This window comes from Oryctolagus cuniculus, chromosome 14 (genome assembly GCF_051225735.1).
Source record: "Oryctolagus cuniculus isolate XC-2025 breed Fujian yellow rabbit chromosome 14, ASM5122573v1, whole genome shotgun sequence".
Lineage (NCBI taxonomy): Eukaryota > Metazoa > Chordata > Mammalia > Lagomorpha > Leporidae > Oryctolagus > Oryctolagus cuniculus.
Window position 1 is genome coordinate 62,379,449 of NC_142880.1, and position 25,982 is coordinate 62,405,430.

Below are 25,982 nucleotides of genomic sequence, written 5' to 3' on the forward strand. Positions count from 1 at the left end.
ATCACAAAAAACTTGATGGCTGAACATAAGGAAATCTACTCTCTCTCAATTCTGGAGACCAGAACTCCAAACTTCACTAGGGGCAAAATCAAGGTGTCCATGGGCTCAGCTCACATCTGCCCCGGGGGCTTGAGGAGAGAATTCATTCCTTGACTCTCCCTGTTTCTGGTGGCTGTTAGTGTTCCTTGGCTTGTGGCTGCATCTCCCCAATCTCTGTCTCCATGGTCACATTGCAGTTTCTTTTTTTTAAGCAAGTAATTATTGGGCGGGGGAGAGAGAGAGAGAATCTCATCCACTGGTTTACTCCCAAATGCTGAGCCAGGAGCTGGCAACCAGGAACTCAATCCAGGTCTCCCAGTTGGATGGCAGGACCCCAAACACTTGAATCATCACCGCTACCTCCCAGGATTTGCACTGGCAGGAAGCTGGAGTCAGGAGCTAGAAACAGGAATTGAACCCATGTAGGTAGGATGTGAAGGTCTTAACCACTGAGATAAACACCACCAGGGCTTTCTTTCCTTTTGTCTGTAAGAACTCTCCTCCTGCCTCCTTCCTAGAAGGACACTTCTGATTTCATGTAGGACTCACCCAGATAATCTGTAATAATTTCCCTACCTCAAGGTCTTTAACTTAATCACATCTGCCAAGTCCCTTTTGCCATGTAAGATAACATTCAAAGGTTTCAGGAATTAGAATTATGAATGTGGCTGGCGCCACAGCTCAATAGGCTAATCCTCCACCTGCGGAGCCGGTACACCAGGTTCTAGTCCCGGTTGGGGCGCCGGATTCTGTCCCGGTTGCCCCTCTTCCAGTCCAGCTCCCTGCTGTGGCCAGGGAGTGCAGTGGAGGATGGCCCAAGTCCTTGGGCCCTGCGCCCACATGGGAAACCAGGAGGAAGCACCTGACTCCTGGCTTCAGATCAGCATGGTGCGCCGGCCGCAGCGTGCCAGCCACAGCGGCCATTGGGGGGTGAACCAACGGAAAAGAAAGACCTTTCTCTCTGTCTCTCTCTCTCACTGTCCACTCTGCCTGTAAAAAAAAAAAAATTATGAATGTATTGTAGGCCACTATTCAACATACAAAATAATCATTAAAACCATGAGAGAGAGAGAGAGATGAGAGATCTCAAGGATGAAAACCAAACTGTGGTTTGATTGGGTACCAGTAGCCAACACAGCTATGTTCCTAAGAACAGACTAATCTCCAAAGAGAAACTAGTTGCTGTTCAACAGGCTTGTGTAATCTGCTTTGAACATACCAGGTGGGTCTCCAATTACAATATTTCCCAAGCCTTAGCTTAACAAAGCGAGTGCTAGCTCCCCATCTTCCCCATGTGTTGTTTTCAGTAAATACACATTTGGTCTTGTGTGAATGAAGATTTCTCAAACCCTGTTTAAGGATCCATATATCCTATCCCATTTGTCTGATTCCATCATCCCCATGCTACCCTCATGCCTTTTTCAAATGCTTTAAGGAACAATCAGTTCTGCTGACACATGAAATTTCCAAGTTTTCTAACGAGATTAAACCTAGCCAGTCAAAGACAGAAATCATCTTGCATGGAAAGACAAGAAGTGTGCATCTTGAAGCGGCATTGGGCTTAGCAATTAAAACATGGATTGGGATGCCTATATCCCATGACAGACTGCCTGGGCTCAAGTCCTGGCTCTACTCCAGTTTCCAGCTTCTACTAGTTTGTACACTGGAGAGCAGGAGGTGATAGCTCAAGTACTTGGGTCCTTTTTAGCCACATGGGAGATCTGGATTGAGTTTTCAGCTCCTGGATTCAGCGTGGCCTAACCCCAGTTATGTGGTATTTGTTGAATGAACCAGTAAATGGATGAAAGTTTCTCTCTCTCTTTCTTTCTCCCTTCCCCCAAATAAATAAACTTTTAAAACAACAATCATGTGTCTCTGTGGACTTTGTCAAATTTCTCAGAAAGAAAATAGAAAGGTAGAAAACTGTCTCTCAGGGCTGGCTTTGTGGCATAGCAGGTAAAGCCACTGTCTGCAATGCCGGCATCGTTTATGTGTGCCAGTTCGAGTCCCGGCTGCTCCACTTTCAGTCCAGCTTCCTGCTGATGGCCTGGGAAAGCAGCGGAAGATGGCCCAAGTACTTGGGCCTCTGCACTCACAAGGGAGAACTGGATGAAGCTCCTGGATCCTGGTTTTGGCCTGGCCCAGCCCAGGTCGTTTCTGCCATCTAGGGAGGGAACCAATGGGTAGAAGATCTCTCTCGCTCTTGCTCTCGCTCTCGCTCTCACTCTTGCTCTTTCCCTTTTTCTCTGTAACACTGACTTTCAAATAACTAGATAAATCTTTTTGTAAGAAAAAGACTCATGCATTTAATACCCATTTTTTGTTTCCCTCCAAATTAGAAGGCATAGATGCTTAAGAATTAGTGCCAAATAAATAAAAGAATAGCAACAGTGCACTTGAAGGATTATATCCAGATGACGTGCATGGAGATGATCAGAAGGTACTGAAACTTTCTGATGACTACAAGCGATTTATACCAGTTGGAGAAAGTTCAAGTTATAGCCCCATTTTCTTTCACTGATGTGAACAGTGGTGTGAAGGAATACAGATCTTGCAAAACTTGGGATTTGTATGCATTCAGTTGCAGAATTTGGTGCTTTAGAAGAGCCAGATAATATCAAAAGGGCATATAGATACGGAGTACTGGAATAGAGATGGCTGGATACACGTGGCCCTAGTCAGTCTTGAGAAGTCTATTATAATCACTGAAATAACAGCCCAACCAGAAAACAGAAAAGCTCCCACAGAAGGAAAGTGCTGAAGTGCAATGAGGCTAAGGACTAGAAGTCTTGGGCTTGGGTTCAGGTTTTTTCACAACAAAAGCTTAGTTGCCTCAAAATGACATGCAGAAGCTCTAGGACTATTCCATTCAACTTTAGGTAAGAGCCTAGGGAAAAGCTTTGGGAACCAGGGAACCCGGGATGATTCTGGAGAGCTAGATTTATATCACACACACACACACACACACACTTCTCATCTCAGAAACAGGAAGCTCCTGGTGAATTAGGCTTACATATTTTTTAATTGCCATCCCAAATACTTTTGTGAGGGCATAACTCAATAAAATAAATTAAATCATAATTAAACATTTTATTTTGACTTCAGTAAATTGCTACTTACTTTGAAAGAATAGGCAATTATCCATTCCCAAGTGTTTTGGTTATCTATTGCTACATAACAGATCACCTAATGGCTTAAAACAACAATTCATTATTTCTCATGATTCTGTGAATTGGCTGGATGGCTTTGCTGCTCTGTGTGGTGTCAACCAGTGTGTTGGGACAGCGGCAAGATACAGAGAGACATCACTCAGATGGCTGGCAGTTGATGGAGGCTGCTGGCTAGGAACTCAGATGAGGCTGTGGGTCAGGGGCCTCAGTTCTCTTCCACGTGGTCCTTTGTAAGTGGCTGTATGGGCTTCCTAGCAGCACGTCTGTGGAGTTCCACAAGTGTACAAAATGAGAAACTGCAGATATCTCAGATATCTTAAATTTTCTTTTTCTTTTTTCTTTTTTTTCTTTTTTTTTTTTTTTTTGTGAAAGGCAGAGTTACATAGAGAGAGAGAGATCTTCCATCTGCTGGTTCACTCTCCAAATGGCCACAATGGCCAGAGCTGGGCCAGGCCAAAGCCAGGAACCAGCAGGTTCATCTGGGTCTCCTACATGGGTGCAGGGTCCAAGCACCTGGGCCATCATCCTCTGCTGCTTTCCCAGGCGCATTAGCAAGGAGCTGGATCAGAGGTGGAGCAGCCAGGACTCGAATTGGCACCCAAATGGGATCCCAGCACTGCAGAGAGTGGTTTAACCTGCTGCACCACAGCATGGGCCCTGAAGCTGCAGGCATCTTAAGGCCCAGCTTCTGCATTTACAGTTTCATTCCTGCCACATTCTATTTGTCAAAACAAACCACAGAGGCATCCCAGATTCAAGAAAAAGAGGAGGAAATGACCATATTTCTTGATGGTAAGAGTGGCAAAAAATTTGTGGCCACCCAGCACACCAAAGCCAGTGAATTGGTGGGACCGGATACCCTCAGGATGTAAAAAAACTGAGCTACAGATAACTACTGAGACAGTTTCCCACTTAGAAGTGCTTTCCTCTGGACTTTCAGTTACATAATAAAATTGAGAGTGTTCACTGTTGAAGATACTGCTAGGTGGGTGTTCTGTTACTTGCAGTCAAATGTATGCTAAATAATAAAGCACTTCACTCTCATCACTGAGAACAACAGCAGCAGAGGCTGTGCTGGAATAACTCAGCCAGCAGACCAGAATAAAAGGAGTGGATTTTTACTGAAAAAAAATGAGACAATTTTCTGGAGTCTCTCAGAAGCATGATCAAGTTCTCATGCAGATAGTTGAGACTCAAAGTTGTTACAGTTTGGGCCTAACATAAATATGATTTTAATTAGACTTTCGGGTGAGTTGCAGAGGCAGGCATTCTCAATTGGGTGTTCCACAACTGGATGATTGAACCTAATCAATTTGTCCATCTTAGCACTATGCCAAGTGCCAATCTGCAATTGCCCAAGAATATAAACCAACATACTGCTCCCTCCATTGAGAAATCTTGCCACACACAAAAAAATTGAAGCTGTGCTTAGTGATAATAGCTGGTTTACATCTAGGAACAAGTTCCTTATCTCCCATCTCTTTGTTAACTGGTAACAGTGTGCAGACCTATAGGTAGTCCACGGAGCACACAGGCTAATGGGTTACAGAGGTCAGACACTAGGGTGGCCTGCATATGGTAACTTGCAAGGGAAGAAATCCTATGATTTTACTCTGAACTGCACTCCAGTGATTCAAAGTGGAGGACTTCTTTATATATGAATGTACTGATGACCAAATTATGGCTCCTTTGAATGTTTCTTGAATAATATTGAAGCTGTGTATTTGCAAATATCATTGCCCACATTTTTTAAAGTCTTTATTTATCTAATTTAACTATTAAACTAATTGGAAATTTGCTCACAAATGAGAAAACAGTAACTGTATCCCCAACCAGATGGTTGAAAGTAAAGAAATTTTCTGTTCCATGTGGCTTCCAATTAGATTTTTCAACTCATCCCAATATAGCACAGTTCTCATTTTCAGGAAGTTTTGAAAAATCACTAAATATCTAGGTTATCTTTAGGAACTGCATTCTATTCAGAAGTAGAAATCTGAAAGAGTAAAGAAACTAAAGGTTTTGCTTTCCCAACATAAAAGTAGTCTAGAGTTAGATGATTCCAGGTTGGTATAGAGGCTCTACAATGTCACTGGATGCACTTGACCATCACTGGATGTTGCTTCCTTGGTGAGCAGCATGTTCCTATTCCAGGCAAGAAGAAAGGGAACAGCGAAGACCAAAAAGCACGTGGCAGCTAATTCTGACCTACTCTAGAGCATGTTATTAAACAGCCCATAGCAACTTCCAATTTTATATCTCTTTGGCCAGAATGCTGAGATGTGGCTATGCCTGTTACAAGGAAAGTTGGGGGCAGGGACTTCTTAGTATATTCCTTGCACTGGCTTGCCAAGGCTGCAAGCAAAGCAACACAGACTGGATGCTTTAAGCAACAGAAATTTATTTTCTCACAATTTGGAGGCCAGGAGTTCAAGTGTAGGAGGGTGGGTTTATTCCATGGCCCTGCTCTGTGGATTAGGGATGACTATGTTCTCTGTGATCTTCAGACATTCTTTCTTCTGTCTGTGTCTGGGTCCCATTTTTCTCTTCTTAAAAGAACACCAGTCATATTGGATTGGGGCCATCCTAGTGGTCTTATTAAACCCTAATTAATTGTTTTGAAGACCTGGGTTAGAACTTCAACCCATGGATTTTACAGAGACACATCTCAGCCCCCAATACCTTGCCAATAATCATCATGGTTCTGCTGGCAGCAGAGAAGAGAAAATGGATAAAGGGTAGATGCTGCAATATCTGCCTAACTTATCATATGGCCTGATTTTCTCTTGCACCCAATCCTACTTAAATATTTATAAGCACGATGCAGAATGAGAACTAGGTAACCATAAGAAAAGTCCTGCTTGTTTACTTAAGATGTTTAATTTTTCATATATATACACATACATATATATGCATAAAATGAAAGCCTTCTCTTAACTGCCAGGAGCTATGTTACTAATTTTCTAAAAGATGCCAGCAGGTATCCACTATGTTGAATTGCAATTATAAATAAAGGAGAGACCAGCGCTATGGTGTACTGGGTAAAGCCGCCACCTGCAATGCTGGCATCCCATATGGGCACCGGTTCAAGTCCCAGCTGCTTCACTTCCGATGCATCTCTCTGCTATGGTCTGGGAAAACAGTAGAAGATGGCCCAAGTCCTTGGGCCCCTGCACCCGCGTGGGAGGCCCGGAGAAGTTCCTGGCTCCTGGCTTTGGATCAGCCCAGCTTTGGCTATTCAGTCATTTGTGGAGTGAACCAACAGATGGAAGATATCTCTCTCTCTCTCTCCCTCCCTCCCTCCCTCACTCCCTCTCTATAACTCTGCCTTTTAAACAAATAAATATTTAAAAAGAGGGAGGATGGCACTGTGGTATAGTAGGCTAAGTGTCTGTCTGCAGTGCCATATCCCATAAAGGCGTGGGTTCTAGTCCCAGCTGCTCCTCTTTCAATCCTGCTTTCTACTGTGGCCTAGGAAAGCAGTAGATAGCTCAAGTACTTGGGCCCCTGCACCTGCATGGGAGACCCAGAAGAAGCTCCTGGCTGCTGGCTTCGGATTGGCCCAGTTCCAGCAGTTGCAGCTATTTGGGAAGTAAACCAGCAGATGGAAGATCTTTCTCTCTTTCTCTCCTTCTCTCTGTCTGTAACTCTACCTCTCAAATAAATAAATAAAATATTTAAAGAATAATAAAATAAAGGAAAAGGCAAGTGTTTGGCCAGATGATGAAGATATCGCATCCTATATTAAGGTACCTGTGTTCAATGTCTGGCTCTGGCTCTTGATTCCATCTTCCTGCTAGTGCAGACTCTGTGAGGCAGCAGTAATGTCCCTAATGATTAGGTTCCTGACATCTGCACATGTGGGACACCAGGACAGAGTTCCTAGCTCCTGGCTTTAGCCAGACCCGGTCCCAGCTGTTGCAGGCGTTTGAGGAATGAACCAGTGTATGGCAGCTCTCTGTTTCCTACCTCTCAAATTATTTAATAATTAATTGAAAACTGTACTTTATTATTTTTTTGAAAGCTGTACTTAAAAGGGGGGAGGGGATTTGCTTCCTTGAGGATCACTATTCCTAATATTTATTGAGGACTTTATAATTCAATTTAATTAAGCAGGGCCAGCTGTTTCTCCCTAATTCTCTTTTTATCTCTCTTGATCACTAAACCAATTAAGGACAAATCCTTGATTTTGTTGGTGACATCTTTCCTTTTATTTTTGTTAGATTAGCCATCATATTAATTAAATGAATATGATAAGAAGCTAGTGATAGTGTTACTACCTATGTCTCTTTCAAAAGCTTAGGGAAATTACACATCTTATTAAAAGTTTGAGAAATGATTCATTAGGAAAACCTCTTTTGATTTTTTGCTTTGATTTTTTAATATAACAGTTCTGTTGAAATATTTCATGACATAAAATTCACCCTTCTAAAGTGTAAATTCAATGGGTTTTAGTCTTTTCAGGGTTGTGCAACCATCACCACTATCTAATTCTAATTCTAGAATATTTTCATCACCCCAAAGAGAAACCTCATTCTCATTAGTAGTTACTTTTCATTGCCTTCTCCAGTCTTGGCAAACTCTAATCTACTTTCTGTCCCTATGGAATTTGTCTATTCTGAACACTTCTCACAAATGAAATCACATAATATGCTGTCTTTTGTGTTTAGATTCTTTCACTCAATGTTTTCAAGGTTGATCATGTTGTTGCACATGTTAGTACTTCATTCTTTTTTTTTTTTAGGCTGGATAATATTCCATTGTACAAATTTTGCTTTTATCTAAAAGTATCATTATTATCAAAAAGTTTTGTATTAATTCTCTCTCTGGAGAGGCAAAGAAAACTGTCTTGGAATTCCAGTCCCAGCTATAAAGTCCTTATGAACTTTGTACTAGCTACAAGATGAAAAACAGTCCCTAGACCTTTTAAGGCCTCGCTTCTAAAAGTCTCTATCGAACCTTGGTATTTTTCTATTCAATAAAGGAAAATCTACAGACACATGCTTTGATTTTATCTAAACCTAACATATATTCCTACAAGATGTAGAAACTGTATTGAATATTTTTATATTTTTCAAAGAGTTAAGCTTACAGAGGGACCTGAATTCATATATGGATAGGATTGTAAATAACCAGGCTTGGGGACAAATAATAAATAACTGTGGAAATATTTAGTTGCCCTAGAAACTATACATTGGGGCTGGCACTGTGGTATAGTGGGTGAAGCTGCTGAATGCAACACTGCATCTCATGTGGGCGCCAGTTCAAGTGCCAGCTGCTCCACTTCTAATCCAGCTCCTGCTAATGTGCCTAGGAAAGCAACAGAGGATGGTGGTCCAAGTGATTGGGCCCCTGCACCCACGTGAGAGATCCTGATGAAGCTCCTGTCTCCTGTTTTTGGCCTGGCTCAGTCGGAGCCATTGTTGCCATTTGGGGAATAAACCAGCAGATGGAAGGGCTGTCTGTCTGTCTGTCTCTCTCTCTCTCTGTGTCTCTCCCTCTCTCTCTGTAACTTCACCTTTCAAATAATAAAATAAATATTAGAAAAAGAAATTATACATTAAAGGATAAATATATCACTTAGTACTGCCTATGAAATGAAGAAAGTGGATCCTGCTTTGAGTGTTCCAATCCTTGGTTTTTATGAAGGACGAATTTATTCATGCAAAATATACACACAAATAATGTGTGCCACTTGTGTTTGTGAACACATCTGGCTCAAATATAGAAGAATCTGATAGTCAGACCCACCTGCAAATTCCCCAATCTACACACAAAAAAACACAAGTCACACTCATCATGCTTAATATCAAATTCTTTTTGCATCTGGTTTAACCAAGCTTGAAAAAGGATGCCTATTATCGGCATATTGTGTGTTCTCACTCCAGAATATCTCTCTTTCATCCAATTCACAGGGGACTCTGTGGGTGGGAGTTGAGAGTGTAGATGTCAGAATTGATTAACCCATCATTGTATATTTTATTGTGAGAAAAAAAAAGATGAAGAGCAGCTGGGTGAGAACTAAAAATTGCAGAATATCTGTGTAGATGCAAATGAAAAGAAAAAGGCGCTAAAGAAAATGTCACAAATGGTTAATAGGACTGCAGTGCCTTAATAGGCATATAGAACAGATATATTCATGGATCTACTACTTGAGTGATGTTTCTGGGAGTCCAGTAGACCATATAATCTCCTCTAAAAGGTACAGTACTTTGCACCCCTTCCCACTGTGAAAGAACACAATGCTTCATGGACCTCTTGGCATTGAAGATAACATCCCCCATTAAGTGTGTGGTTCCTGCCGGCTCAGTGACCCTCAAGGCAGCCTGTTTCGGATGGAGCCAAGAGAGGGAGAAGTTCTCCAGCTGGCTTTAGCTTACAAGTGTCTCTGATGACTTAGCATGCCCAATAAAGTTTGAAAAGCTGCTCTGGAAAACTACATACAAGGAATCGCTGCTCTGTCTCCTAGAGTTTCATAGGAAAGCCATGCTTGCCCTAAAAAGTGCAATTGATTTTTCTTCTGAGAAACAACTTTTGGTTTACTGCTCTTCCCTGGAGGACAAGAAAGAGCTTTCCTGAGCTAAAGTAAGGTGTTGGCATTTCCTTGCCTTTTTTTCAGCTTCCAGTGGCTGTGGCACATGGCTTCTGGCCCCCTCTTCTGTCTTCAAAATGCATCATGTGAATCACTGCTTCATTATCACATCACTTTTTCCTCCTGCTCTCATCCTTCTAGTGTCCTTCTTATAAGGAATGTTGTGATTCTATTGGGTCCTAACCATCATATTTCAAACGAGGTGCAACCTGAACTTCCCATCATGAGCTGAGATGTTGTCTGATCCCGTAAACCTTAAAGTCATGAGGAGCTGCTTTCCATATGCAAGGAAAAAGATTAGGCTCAAGAAAAGTCTGAAGACACCAATATTTCTAGTAAACACATGGCTTATGCTCTCAGTATTCTTAGTCCTGATGCAAGACCACACCCTCTTCATCTCACAAATAATCACCTATGACAATTTCCTGGGCAATAAAATAATTCGTGAAAAGTTTTCAGATCAGGCTGCATGTTCTGTAAGTGAACTGGCATTATGGTTCTATTACGTAGGCAATGAAGGGCAACAAGGCAGATAAACTCTCTCAGTGAGCAGCATGTTAAGCATTACATATGCTTATCTTCTCTTCTTGGAAATGGAAAATCCCAAAAGTATAAATAAACATAAATTCATAGGCAAGAGCTATCAATATGGCCAGATGTTCTTGGATGAAGCAAGAACAGAGGGTTAGTGATGAGGGCATTTGAGGAAGAGCTGTGTGATAGTAGAGCAGATTATATTTTCCAAAGATGGCCACACACCATATCCCATTCCATGTATGCTCTTTACAATGTAACATTGACACTCCTCCACTGAGAGGTGAGGTTTCCTTGAGACTGGACAGGCCTGGGGGCAGAAGTAATGTCATGTGACTTCCAAGGCTAAGTCACAAAAGGCAATACAGCTTTCTTCTGGTCCTCTTGGGATGTTCACCTTTGGAAGCCAGTAACTATGCTGCAAGGAAGCCAAGCAGTCACATGGAAAAGTCACACATAGATGTTCCAATCCACTCCAGCCTGTATCAGCATCAACATCCACATACATGAGTGAGCAAGACTTCAGAATAATCTAGCCCCCAGTTTTCAAGTCACAAGTGATGCTATGTACTACAAAGATATGCTATTCGAGACTTATGGGCAAAAAAAATGTCTTATTTCATTAAGTTGGGGATGACTTGTTAAGCAACAAGCAGTAATAGACAACCTCCCAAATTGGCCCAAAGTATAAAACATTTTGTGTCTGGTGTGAACACTAACCAAAAATCAACCACTACAGTGAAGGCTCTCAAAAACCTGGTGGTTAAATAAAACTATTCTAGGAATATCAGTCAGGCTCTTTTCCTAGTCACCCCACTACTTCCTCAGTGGGTACAGGAACGGGAAGGAGAGTGGGTAGGGAAAAGGAGATGGACGTTCTCTCACCAAGGCTGATATGGCCACTTCCTTTGTTGAGTGCTCAATCTGTCAACAGCAGAAACCAGTAATAAGTTAATGATATTGTTCTGTTATCAAGCATCTGATGATCAATTGACTGCATTGAAAACTTCCCACCACAGAGACAGAAGTTGTCCCAATAGACTACAGATGTATTCTGAACACCGATTTCTTTCCTACCTATCATGTGTCTGCCAGTAATACCATGAATAAACTTACTAAATGCTTGGTTTACTCAACTACTGATCAAGAAACTAACTGTACAGAAAAATAAAGTATGTGTTGAATTTATTGATGCCTATGGCAGTCACTGGCATTCCATGTATCCCATCACCCAGGAGCAGTCAGCCTTATAAGACAGAAGAATGGCTATTGGTGTCATCTAGGAAATAATACTTCATTAGGCTGAAATGCTTTCCCATAGGATGTGACATAGACTCTGATAAAAAATCTAATAAGGGGACAACATAGAATAATATAAACCAGATTGATTCTCCCATGTGTAACAACCAAAAAAAGTACACAACTTAGTACTGTATTGGAAGACACTAGACATCAGGCAATGAAGGACAGTGACACTGAGAAACAAGAAACAAATAAGGTAAACCCTATGATTGCCTGTGCCTTCTAGCTTCAGAGAGTTTGCAGGCTGCAATGCAGGGAGAGGAAACCCAGGTGGAACCAGGTGGACTCCCTGAATTAAGGAAATGAAACTCAGAGTCCATAGAGACCAAAGTCACAAAATTCACATAAAACTATACCAGAGAGGAGAGATCTGAACATAGAAAAAAACTCCCAAGGAGCCACAGAGGTTCCCCTCATGTATTTAACAGAGTAATGATCATCCCATGTGTATAAGGAAAGCACTCCTCCAGGCCAGAAAGAACCAGGTGAAATAATTAGTGGGAACAATGCCTGGTGTTTTCACAGGGTTTGGAATAGTGCCCACCAACCACAATGGAAAATGTCATAATCTATAGGGCATTGGGTAGAGTAGTTGGAAGACTCTTGCTACAGTAGAGGGAAATAGCCAGCCTTACTCTAAACATTGCTCAATTTATCCTAAAAGTAAGACCTAAAAGAATCAAACTATGTCTGAGAAATTTACCTGTGTTGAAAAGCAAAGCTCAACAACACAGAAATACAAAAACACACAGTGCCCAACCAGGTATGTCTTCCAGTACTGAAGAGGCTAAGAAGCTACACACAACACTTCCCAAGCTCCCTCACAAATAGGTCCTGGAGGCAGGTCTTTCATTGTTTTATTTGTTTAGTTATTTGTTTTTATTTTTTATTTGTTTATTTGGTTTTTGCCAAATAGGTATATTTTCACATGACTGGGAAGGCAGAACATTTCTCTTGGTGCCTTAGTTAATTCAAAAACACGTATGCTTGCTTTATTCTGCAGCAACATTTCTGTATCAGGTAGGGACTTTGTGGGATTTTTAGAGGCAGTAATAGTGGCAGAGGCTTCTTGACTCATTTAGCAGAGTTAATTTAAGTCAGAAGTTACAGGGGAGCTTCCCAACTTTTCCCTTTACTGACAGATTAGACAGAGGTAACAGGTTCCATTGCACACATGTATTGTGTTATTCTGTAAGTATGACCTAAATACCATTCCTCTAGTTCTTCCAACCCCTGATATGATATCTTTTTTAGATTAAAGTAGCTGGAATTATTTGTTTCCTGAAAACAAATCCTATTATAGTAGTTTGTATTATCTACTATTATGTAACAAATTGCCACCAAAAATTTAGTGGTCTAACATAACAAACATGTATTATCTAGTAGGTTCTGTGGTTAAGAATTTTGGAGCAGACTATCTTGGTGGTTCTAGTCTGGAGCTTCTTGTGCGGGACTATAGTTACCTGGAGGCTTAACTGGGGCTGGAGGGTCCACCTCCAAGACAGCTCACAGACAAGGCTATTGAGAGGGTGCCTCCATTCCTCACTTGCTGTTGGCAGGAGGCCTCAGTTCCTCACTGCATGGATCTCTCAACAGGGTTGCCTAAATGTCCTAATAGCACAACAGCTGGCTTCTCCCCTGCCATCCCCCAACACCGACACCAACAAGCAATCCAAAGGAGAGAATGGAGAGGAAGTTTTAGTGCCTTTTATGACCTTGTCTCCTACGCTGCATGCTTTATTCTATTAATTAGGAACAAATCAGGAAGTCCTGCACACACTCAACAAGAGGGAATTTAGGCTCTATATCTTGAAGGGAGGAATGTCAAGGAGCTTGAGGACACATTTAAACTACAGCATAATTCTCTACAGATGTAAAAGTATACTGTTTTGTATATTATCTATGCAGTTTGCATGCTATATCTAAATATAGCTTTCCATCAGAGTAACAACTCCAACAACCTCAAATCAGGTTATGTCTTCTCTCCTGGAAATTGGTCACATTTCTTTAATCTTTCTTCTATCATCCTAATTTTTCTTCTTCAGAGGCAAGGTTTTATGAAGGTTAATTTGCCCTTCCTTTCTGTAAATAATATAAAGGTGAGATTTGTTTCCATGTTAACTAGAGTTGTCATAGTTTTCTATACTTAATAATTATCAATAACCACAGATTTATATGAGCAAAATATTGAAATCATGCAATTGTTTCATGGTAGGAGTCCCCAAGAGTAATTAAAATTAAGGTAGATCACTTTAGAAGTGTCAGGGTAAGGGAGAAAAAGGGCTTAAATTATTTTACTGACTCATTGAACAAGTGAATCAGAGCATTTAAGAATGATTTCAATTCATTATATATTTTTAACAAGGCAATGAAAATATTTTAAAGAATTTTCACCCAAAAATGTGGTTGTCCTCATATAGTAATAATATTTAGCAAGAAATCTCATGTAATTCAAGCTATTTCAGAACTATTGCAGCAATGCCAAAAGTAAGTTCCTAATGAAAGCAGAGTTATGTTACAAAAGTAGAGATTGTATTAACCATCTACTATCCAAATCATAATTTGAAAGTTTTAAAATAGTATGCATTTTTCATAAACTCATTCCCCAGGTTCTCATATCAGAAAAGGTGGCAGCACTTAGTACAGTGTCCAGAAACTAACCTAGTGATTGATATAATGTAAGTATCCACTAAAGCTCCTTGTATTAATTTATTGATGTAGATAATTAGAATGATTACTGTTACCTGAAGAAAAGAAATCTCCTAAAAGGGAGGATTTTATTGGAAAACAAAAACCAATCTAGGTTTCAATAATATCCCAGAAAAGCCTGCAGCCCCTCCAACATACATAACATTTAAAAAAGACACATGCAAATGAAGCATCCTAAAGCTGAAGCTTCATTAGTTTTACAATAAATTAATCCACTGGTTGCATCTGAAACAGCCATTTTTTTTTTTTTTTGACAGGCAGAGTGGACAGTGAGAGAGAGAGAGAGAGAGAGACAGAGAGAAAGGTCTTCCTTTGCCGTTGGTTCACCCTCCAGTGGCCGCCGCGGCTGGCGCGCTGCAGCCGGCGCACCGCACTGATCCGAAGGCAGGAGCCAGGTGCTTCTCCTGGTCTCCCATGGGCTGAAACAGCCATTTTCAACCAAGAGATAAGAACTTGGGTGTTGATAATGCCTGGGTAACAACATAGGGCTGCTGACATCAAAGGAAGGTCACATTATTACTAGATCTTACCAACTACAATAACCCAGAACTTAACACAATGCACAGACTCCCAACAAGCAGCAGCCTGGGAAGAATAACTCATTCATTATTATTTTCCTTCGTAGTATTTGATCTCCTATATATAAATATTCAAGTGAAAAGTTGTCCTCCTATCAACAATAAATGCAACAAAAGGCAACTCTAAATTTTAAAAGCTTTTCCATCAAAACTATGAAAAGGGTCTCCAACTTTTGTTTAGAAAAGTAATATAATTAAGTCCCTACTCAAAACTCTCCAAAATCTTCATGTTACAGGAACACTTAAGATGAGGCCAAGAAGTAAAAAAAAATTATGAGTTTTTTTTTTTTTAGATGAAAAGTCAGGGCCTGAATTCATACCTTGTCCAAACTTGTTTGATAGCTGCTTTTGAAATCTGAACTCTAGGCATTCTCTCTCCCTAATTAAAAAGCAATATACTCATCAAATGGCTTTGTATTTGTGCTTTTACCCTCATGAATGCTTCCTCCAGGTGTTACTTTCAAATTATGTCACCTATCCATTAAAGTTCTCAATTTGTAAGAAATAGATGTCAAGAAGTTATATATCAGCAATAATTTCTCAAAGATGAGTTAAATTTAAATTTTTTTCCAAATGGATTTTCTTTCCCCAGCAGCTGCCAAGGAACTCATTAGGAGTCTTTTCAAGTTCCTAACCAGCCTTATGAGATTTACGAGCCTAAAAATAAATATTCCAAGAATCACAACTAGAGTAGACATGGTGGTTCTTAGATAGGATAGAAGCAAAAGTCCCTATGGATCTGACAGGTATCCATCTCCAACCACAGTTCACTCCACCCAGCTCCAAACCAATGAGGAGCAAGGAGCATTCACAGCCTAACCACAAAAAACTACCTGTTACTCCCTTAGGGATTCCCCCAGCCCACACACGTGCCCAGAATAGCCCAATATGACTGAAATGTGACTTTCCTGGGGAGGCAATGTGGGCAACACCACCATTTTGAGCACGTCATGTGCAAAAGAAGGAACTGCACCTATGCAGAACACCAAGCTATGTGCAAACCAGAGGGCTGTGTGCCGAGGGAGATGAGCCATAACTCCTGGCCAGGTGTGATCAAAGTGCTGGGTGCTAAGGGGAAACTGCCACCCCTCCCCACCCCACCAGCCCATCTCATTGAGCCAGTTGGTAGAACCTCTTCCCACCATGCTGTTTCCCTTGTGCTAGAGGGTAAGCCCACTATAAAATATGTCTGGGTTGCACCTGGCCCTTTGGCAATTTTTATTGCAAGAGTCATAAAACCTCAAGTTGATATCAGTCCCCCTTGAAATATCCTTGCTACACTTCTGAGCTTGAAGATCTTATCTTTGTTTTTCAGGAACTTTCCTCCATCTTCAATGCCTGTAGGTAGAATTTGCCGTTTTGTTGTCTTCGGTATTTCTACAACACTTTTTATTTTTATTTATTTATTTTTTTTGACAGGCAGAGTTAGATAGTGAGAGAGAGAGAGACAGAGAGAAAGGTACTCCTTTCCGTTGGTTCACCCCCAAAATGGCCGCTACGGCCGGCATGCTGCAGCCGGCGTGCTGCGCCAATCCAAAGCCAGGAGCCAGGCACTTCCTCCCAGTCTCCCATGCGAGTGCAGGGCCCAAGCACTTTGGCCATCCTCCACTGCCTTCCCAGGCCACAGCAGAGAGCTGGACCAGAGTAGGAGCAACCAGGACAGAATCCAGCACCCCAACCGGGACTAGAACCCGAGGTGCCGGCGCTGCAGGTGGAGGATTAGCCAAGTGAGCCGCGGCATTGGCCTCTACAACACTTTTTAACAGTTACTATCTCCCATCTCCTCAACTGTGAGTTGATAAACTGAGATGAGCTTGGGGTAGCTGGTGAAAGCAGAGAACAAATGTGGTTTTGGAGAAGCCAAGAAAAAATGTTGGAGACTAGGGCTAGAAGAGAAACATGAGACCTACCTTTTCCTTTTATTGAGTGCTTGTGTCGGTTACACATGGTCATCCTGAATTAAAGGCCCAGTTGGAGATAAACTCTAAATCACCTTGGTTTTCTTATGAGAAAATTATCTTGTAAGATATGAATTCCTCAAAGTTTGGCCCAGAACTATCTGTTCTCACGAAGATGCAGAGATCATCAAAGACAGAAACCAAGGAGAACAAATTTGATGGGGCGAGTGGGAGGTAGAACCCAGGGTCACTCCTCATGCCAGCCTTCCCTACAGTGCCTTTGTCCTTTTAATGCAGTCAGTTTTAATGTGGGAGGAGGAAGAAGTAGGGTTCAGGACCAAAACGAAATGTTACCAACTATAGTGAGATAATTTTCTCGTAAGAAACCTAAGGTGATTTAGAGTTTATCTCCAGCTGGGCCTTTGATTCAGGATGACCATGTGTAACCAGCACAAGCACTCAATAAAAGGAAAAGGTAGTCTCATATTTTCCCTTCTAGCCCTTGTCTTCCACCTTTTTGCTTGGCTTCTCCAAAACCACATTTGTTCTCTGCTCTCACCAGCTACCCCATGCCTGTCTCAGTTTATCACACAAAAATGTTTTGACTGTGTAGTGTGTGCTTTCTACGTGAGGTTTCCTGCTTTCTTAGGTCGCTAATGAAGAAATCACCCACTGTGCTCATGGATGAGAGCCTCAAATGGACTCAGAAGCCTTATAGTTCACATACCATTCTGTCCTCTTCAAAGTTAAAGCCAGGGCAGATAGCAGAGCATCTATCAGCATCTAGGCGAAACCCGAGCCCTGAGATTTGTCCAACAGAGTAAGTGCTGGAAGGCTCTGAACTGGTCCTGCTGGTAGGGAGGAATAATGAACACCAGCAGAGTCTTTCAAAGGGGCTGTGAAAAGAGGGCCAAGGATCTGAGTCAGATGAGAGAGTGGGAATGAAGGAGAGCTTGGAGGAGAGGGCACGTTCCTGTGTGATCCCCTCCCTCTGCAGGCTCAAGACTGGGAGACCTCCAGCACAGTGATTTAAAAGGAAAAGAAAGTTTTCAAGTCGCTGTTCCTGGCTCTCCTACCCCATTCTTTTCTGGGAGGATTGCCTATGTCTTGACCAACATACTGCCCATATCCACCTGGGCAAGACTAGCAAGGCAGGAGCTACTCAGGAAAAGGCTTTGTTAACAGTTTCCTGATTGTCTCGCGGGGTGCGTATGGGTCAGGGTTCATCCAGTGAAGCAGGATCAGCAGGAGGGATATGTACACAGGAATGGGTGAGCCAAACATGTCCAAAGTCTACAGTAGCTAAAGCATTCAAGAAGGAAAGATCACAAATGAGCTGGGGCCCTAAGGGCAAAGGCTGCAAATTGTTCACAGGTGGTCAGGAAGGGAAGGGCATACTATAACCCTTGGGCTCACACCCTCTCCCTCCCTCCCTCCCTCTCTCCCTCTCTCCCTCTCTCCCTCTCTCCCTCTCTCCCTCTCTCCCTCTCTCCCTCTCTCCCTCTCTCCTGTCTCTCTCTCCCTCCCTCTCTCCCTCTCTCCCTCTCTCCCTTCCTTCCCTCTCTCCCTCCCTCTCTCCCTCTCTCCTCTCTCTCTCCCTCCCTCTCCCTCCCTCTCCCTCTCTCTCTCCCTCCCTCTCTCCTGTCTCTCCCTCCCTCCCTCCCTCTCTCCTGTCTCTCTCTCCCTCCCTCTCTCCCTCTCTCCTCTCCCTCTCTCCCTCCCTTCCTAAGGAAGCTGTATGCACTCTTTTAATGGCTTCTGCCTAGTTAGGTACCTATCAACAACCAAGGATAATCTTCCTAACTTTAGGGTAAGTGCTTAGGAACTTTAATCACATCTTAAAAGGCATTAACAGCAGCACCTAAATTTGTGTTTGATTAAATAACTGGGAGAAGGTGTGTTTATGCTATAAAATGGCCATTGCTTCCCCTTATCCTTCAACTCTCAGGAGAGACTATCTCTTGTAGCCCATTCTATCAGATACCATACCAGAAGGGAGTTCTGGGAAATGTAGTTGAATCTAGGTAAGCTGAAACACCACAGACCCATGACACATGGGCAGCAAGTGGTGTTAGTCATCCCTGTGAGTTATCAAGTAGACTTACTAGTAGGTATCACCCACCAAAGACAGACCTACTAAGGAAAGCAAACATGGAAATGAGAGACTGTAAGAATTTGTTCTTTAATTTCTATTCTTCACTCAGAATAAGAAGAAATACATCTTTATAAAAACAATTTTTAAAAAAACAAGGTCTAGGGCCGGCGCCGTGGCTCACTAGGCTAATCCTCCGCCTTGCGGCGCCGGCACACTGGGTTCTAGTCCCGGTCAGGGCGCCGGATTCTGTCCCGGTTGCACCTCTTCCAGGCCAGCTCTCTGCTGTGGCCAGGGAGTGCAGTGGAGGATGGCCCAAGTGCTTGGGCCCTGCACCCTATGGGAGATCAGGAGAAGCACCTGGCTCCTGCCATCGGATCAGCACAGTGCGCCGGCCGCGGCGGCCATTGGAGGGTGAACCAATGGCAAAGGAAGACCTTTCTCTCTGTCTCTCTCTCTCACTGTCCACTCTGCCTGTCAAAAAAAAAAAAAAAAACAAACAAAAACAAAACAACAAGGTCTACCACAACCTGAATTAGGCATCCTCTGCTGAGTTAGGGAGTGCAGTGTTGTTCATGAGATCAAATGAGGGCCCCAGTGAGGGACTCTTTCTGAATGAAGGATATAGGCCTTCTCGGAAATCTTTACTCTCACCTGGCAAAGCATTCAGATTTTAATGCAGAAAGCCAAAACTTCCATTTTTAAAAAATTATTTTAAGAGTATTAAAATACAAATAACATAAAATTTATCATCTTAACCATTTTTAAGTGTACAGTTCAGTGGCATTAAGTGTATTCACATTGTTATACAACCATCGCCATCATCCATCTGCAGAATTCTTACATTGTGCAAAACTGAAACTCACTAAATAATAATTCCAATCATCCTTTCTCCCAGTACCTGACAACCACTTTTATACTCTGTCTTCATGATTGGATTACTCTGGATACCTCATATAAGCAGAATCAAAAACAGAATTTGTTCTTTTCTGTCTTATTCCACATAGCATAATGGCCTCAAGATCCATTCACATTATAGTATATGTCAGAATTTCCTTCCTTCTTCAGGCTGAATAATATTCCGTTGTATATATGTACCACACTTTGTTTAGCCATTCATCTGTTGGTAGACACTTAGGTTTTTCCACCCTTTGGCTCTTGTGAATAACACCGCTATGAACATGGGTGTACAAACATCTCTTCAAATCTCTTCTTTCAATTTCTTTTGGTATAAACCCAGAAGTGGAATTGCTGGATCATATGATATTTCTATTTTTAATTTTTTGGGAAACTGCCATACTGTTTTCAACAGCAGCTGAAACATTTTACATTCCCACAACAGTGCACAAGGTTTCCAATTTCTCTATGTCCTCGCCAACACTTGGTTACTATTTTCTGGTGTTAAGGTTTTTTTCCTTCTATAGTGGCCATCCTAATAGATGGCCATGTGCATCTCATCCACCTCCTGGGACTAGCAGGTTTACTGCGGTATATTCATTTCCTAATGATGTCAGAAGGGAGAGTAGAAATACAAGGCCTCCCAAGTGTTAGGCTCAAACTTGGTGTACCACACTTCCACCTTACACTTAGGCCATATCGCTCTCAGTCGATTGCAAGGTAAAAGGTAGGCGCACAGGGAGGTATGGGAAACACTAGAATCAAGAAGCTCCTGCCACTGCCCCTCAATATTCTCTAGCAGATAAAAAGACATTGGAACTTGTGGTTGTCACTCTTTGCCCTGCAGTTGCTTTTCAACACCCACAAAACTGGAGAGCAGATTCTGGAATGCTGCTGGAGAAAAAAAAATAACTATTTTTGCCTGCAGAAAATAGCAAAAACAGTATAAAGTAGTCTCCACTTTATATCTTGTCTCCAGTACTCACACAAATGCATCTCACCAGCAGCCCTTAATATACCAAGACCCCTAGCTGCAAATGAGTCTGAGAAAGCACCCTCTGCAGGACAAGCCATCATGTTAGGAAAACAGGAATGAAGTCCAAGTGCTCACTGACCATATCCAGCACGTCTGGGTAGACATAACATTGTGATCTCCTGAGCCAGGTAGATACTAGGTTTCACTGCATCTTACCCACCCCAAGGGTGCCTTTGAGTTGCAGCATCCCCCTGCCAAGCTCCTCACTACTGGGATTCTAAAATAAATAGCTACTAGTAACTTTTCAAGTAAGATCCAAGGAATCACCCCACAACAAAATTACCACCATGCCAGACACAGAGGATCATTTATAGATGAAATTTATATTAAACTTGAATTTGAGAAACTCATCCTTTAAAATTTTAGTTTTCATTTGAATTTTAAATATTGAAGCAGAAAAGTAGTTCCAAAAAAAGATTTCTCCCAGAAGCAGATAATTTTTCATTTCATAGTTAAGATAAAATAAAACATATAGATTTTTTTAAATTGTTGACAGGGAGAGGGACAGAGACCTAGAGAGATATGAGAGACAGAGAGAATGGGTTCCTATGCTGGTTCAATCCTCAAATGCCTACAATGAACCCAGCCCAACAGGACTGGGTCAGGTCTGGATCCAGGAACACAATTCAGGTCTCCAACATAGGCTGCAGGAACCTAATTATTGGAGCTATCCCCACAGCCTCTCAGGATCTGCATTATCAGGAAAGCGGAATCAGGAGTTGGATCTGGGAATTAAACTCAGGTACTGTGATGTGGGATGTGGACAACTTAACTGATGTCTTAACCATTAGGCCAAATGCCTGCTCCCAAACACATTGATAATTTAGACATTTTGTGGCTAGTTTCCTGAAACATTGTTGTGTCTCAAAAAATAACTTTGAAATTTATGTGAAGATGTCACCCTGCCTTGTATTTACTGCCAAAGACTTTGATGAATTGTTGATATTATCTCTATTTTTGATGGCTTGTTATAGCCTGTCACGCTAGAACTTTAAGTACAGATGGATTAAGGAGACAGAACTAGAGAAAGCTGTAATTCAGCAACTGGACATGTAGTCAAAAACTGTCAAATTCCTGTTGGTATTTTTGGAATTTGTGTGGCTGGAGTGGAACTACAGCAGGAAGCAAAGCCAGTTAGCAAAGAAGGCGAGCAGAGAGCTAGCAGATACAATGGACATTGAGCAATCCTGGATGCACCACACTCCTGGTTTAAGAGCAGTAGAGAGTAAATTAAGGAGAAGGAACTCAACACATTGCCCTGGAGAGAAAGGCATTCCCATGGGCAGGAGGCAAAACTAGAGTTAGCACTTTAGTCTGTTGTTTATGAAAGAAGTGAAGCCGGGGTGATGTCAAGAACTCATGTTCAAGTTGATAAGACTGACATTCAAAAGACACAAAGTGAATGTGAGCCAAATTGGCTTTAGGAAAAGCAGGGAATCAAGATGCTGAGGGTTAGAGGACAGCAATGGATAGCAGCAATGCAAAGAATTAGAGTCTAACCCAATCAGAATATACAATGCAATAGGCTAGGGATGGGGTAGAGAAGAACACCACGACATGAGCAGACTCCTCCTTCTTGGTTTTGCCTCAACCAATCTCAAGACGATCCAGTACGGAGTTTGGCAGGACCAGGGAACACAGGGGTTCTGTGGTTCAAGGCAGGTCAGAGAAGCCAGGCAGCCAGGACAGAGAAATAAAGGACAGAGTTGACCAGGAGATCTTCAGAGTCCTGCAGCTGCTACAGAGGCTCACATACTTCTAGCTGAAAGAAGAGCCAGCTCCCAAAATACAGAATGGCCAGGGCATCCAAAGCAGTGAAAATAACCTTGCTAGAGTCACAGAACATAAAAGACAGATCCTGACAACAATGACTGTGTAGCAATAAATATTAGTACAGTTCCTGTTATGGTGACCACATCCAAGAGGCCCAATTTTTTTAAATTATTTTTTATTTTAAAATACTTAACTATAAAATACAAAACATCTGCATCTTTAAAAACTTTGTTTTCTGGAGCTGATTTTACATTGTATTACTTAAACTTTCCTTGGAAAGGAATTAATTTATCAAAATCAAATTTAATAGATGCTACTTTTATAAATAACCTTTTATAGAAGTACAGAGTCTTTTAAAATGTCACAAAGCAAGTATATATTATGAAAAAAACTAGATTTGTGCACAAAAATAAATATCTTTTAATTCCATTTTTCTGCAAACTTTCTGATTATATAAGAGATAAACAGGTCTAGAAGTCTGGAATGAGTCTTGTCTCTACTAATGACCACTAATTGTTTCTGATAATATATGTGATAATATCCTAGCGGTGGACATGGCCCAGTGGTTAAGACACCAGTTAGGACGCCTGTGTCCTGTTTCAACTCCTGATTCCAGCTTCCTGCTGATGTAGACCATGGGAAGCCACAGGTGATAGTTCATGTGGTTGGATTCCTACTACCCAGTGGAAAAGCTGGATTGAGTGTTAGGCCCCTGACTTTTGGCCTGGTCCAGCCCTGGATGTTGAGGGCATTTAGGGAGAGAACCAGTGGGTAGATCGATTTTCCTTTCTCTCTCTGTAGTTCTACCTATCTCCATCTCTTTCTGTTTCCCTACCTCCCTAATAATAATAATAATAATAATAATAATAAAATGATAACATTCTATACCTCAGTTTGAATATCCAGCCATTTCACCAAAGAAGTGAAATATGCTAAACGTATAAATGATTACTGAGTATCATTAATATCACCTAGTATTTGGAATAGGGAGAAAGTTGTGCTTTCTCGTGTGGGATGTATGATCTCTAAGGTCAATGCCATCATAAATTATATAGTTGAAGATATTAAGAACACAAATATAGTGTGATTGAAAAGTTCGTCAAGGGGCCAGCGCCATGGCTCACTTGGTTAATCCTTCGCCTGCAGCGCCGGCATCCCATATGGGTATCAGGTTCTAGTCCTAGTTGCTCCTCTTCCAGTCCAGCTCTCTGCTATGGCCCGGGAAGGCAGTGGAGGATGGCCCAAGTGCTTGGGCCCCTGCACCCACATGGGAGACCAGGAGGAGGCACCTGGCTCCTGGCTTCGGATCAGCGCAGTGCGCCTGCCGTAGCGGCCATTTGGGAGTAAACCAACAGAAGGAAGACCTTTCTCTCTGTCTCTCTCACTGTCTATAACTCTACTTGTCAAAAAAAGTTCATCAAGTGAGTTAAAGCTCCGGCCTGCAGTGCTGGCATCCCATATGGGCACTGGTTCGAGTCCCAGCTGCTCCAACTTCCAATCCAGCTGTCTGCTTTTGCCTGGGAAAGCAGTTCAAGACAGCCCAAGTCCTTGAACCCCTGCACCCACATGGAAGACCTGGAAGAAGCTCCTGGCTCCTGGCTTCAGATCAGCTCAGCTCTGGGCATTGTGGTCATTTGAGGAGTGAACCAGAAGATGAAGACCTTTCTCTCACTCTGGCTCTACCTATCTCTGTAACTGTATCTTTCAAATAAATATAAATAAATCTCTTTTTTAAAAAAAAGTTCATCAAAATGCATGCTGTCCTCTAATAACAAATGGATTTGTGTAATCAGCTAAAATCCACTATAGTGCACAATAATTTGTCCAAAAATGTCTGTTTCTAAAAGAAACAATACTTCCAAATTCCAGATAGTGCAGCTGACCAACTTTGAAATTGCAAATTGCAAATTTCTTCTGACAGTTCCTTTCTCATTTCTATCCAGGCTGCTTCTCTGTTATATTTCACAGTGAAACAGCAAAATGGATTCCAGCCTGTTTTAGAATGCACCCAGTTACTCAGCACAAGAGTGATTTTCCAAGATTCTTCTGGGTTAATAATTAATAACAGCGGCCAGCACCGTGGCTCACTAGGCTAATCCTCTGCCTTGCGGCTCCGGCACACCGGGTTCTAATCCCGGTCGGGGCGCCGGATTCTGTCCCGGTTGCCCCTCTTCCAGGCCAGCTCTCTGCTCTGGCCGGAGAGTGCAGTGGAGTATGGCCCAAGTGCTTGGGCCCTGCACCCCATGGGAGACCAGGAGAAGCACCTGGCTCCTGCCATCGGATCAGCGCGATGTGCCGGCCACAGCACGCCGGCCTTGGCGGCCATTGGGAGGTGAACCAACGGCAAAAGGAAGACCTTTCTCTCTGTCTCTCTCTCTCTCACTGTCCACTCTGCCTGTCAAAAAAAAAATAATTAATAACAGCAAAATATCTACTAGTAAGACACACTGGGACACAAACACTGTTGTGTATGGTTATTATGATCCATAAGTTCTTGGGATACTGAAAGTTTATCTTCAGAAATTGTAAATAAAATAATCTCCAAAGAGATTATTTATTTTATTTGCCATGTTTTCTTCCTGACCTGATTTTGCAGAAAACTGGTGGCATGGCCTCCAGGGCATGGAGGAAAGATGCTTCTTATAAAGTTACTTTTTTTTTTTTAACAGATAGAGATAGACAGTGAGAGAGGGAGACAGAGAGAAAGGTCTTCCTTCCGTTGGTTCACCCCCCAAATGGCCACTACAGTCAGTGCTGCTCAGATCCGAATCCAGGAGCCAGGTGCTTCCTCCTGGTCTCCCATGCGGGTACAGGGCCCAAGGACCTGGGCCATCCTCCACTGCCCTCCTGGGCCACAGCAGAGAGCTGAACTGGAAGCGGGGCAACCAGGACTAGAACCTGGAGCCCATATGGGATGCTGGCACTGCAGGCGGAGGATTAGCCAAGTGAGCCATGTGCCTGCCGGCCCCTAAAGTTACTTTTTAATACATTGTAATGCAAAGATCATTGCTGCTTTGTTTTCAATGTTATAATCAAATTTCGTTAGAGTAGGTTCAGGGAACACTAACATTATCAACTAACTATATAGAATAAAATCCCGACTGTATTTAACTTAAAACAATTTTGCCTAAACCTTTAAGTCATACTGATAAATTCTCAGAACAAGCAGAGCAGTCAATGAGTTTCATTTCTTTTATCTGTGAACTATTGTTCATGTCATTCATTCCAAACACAATTCCACATAACTTTCTTTGCCAAAGCTACATATTTTTAAGTGTAGCCCAAGTCAGAAGAGGAATGTGTGTGTGTGTGTGTGTGTGTGTTGTGTGTATACATATAGAGTCCTAACTAGAAAGAATAGGTTT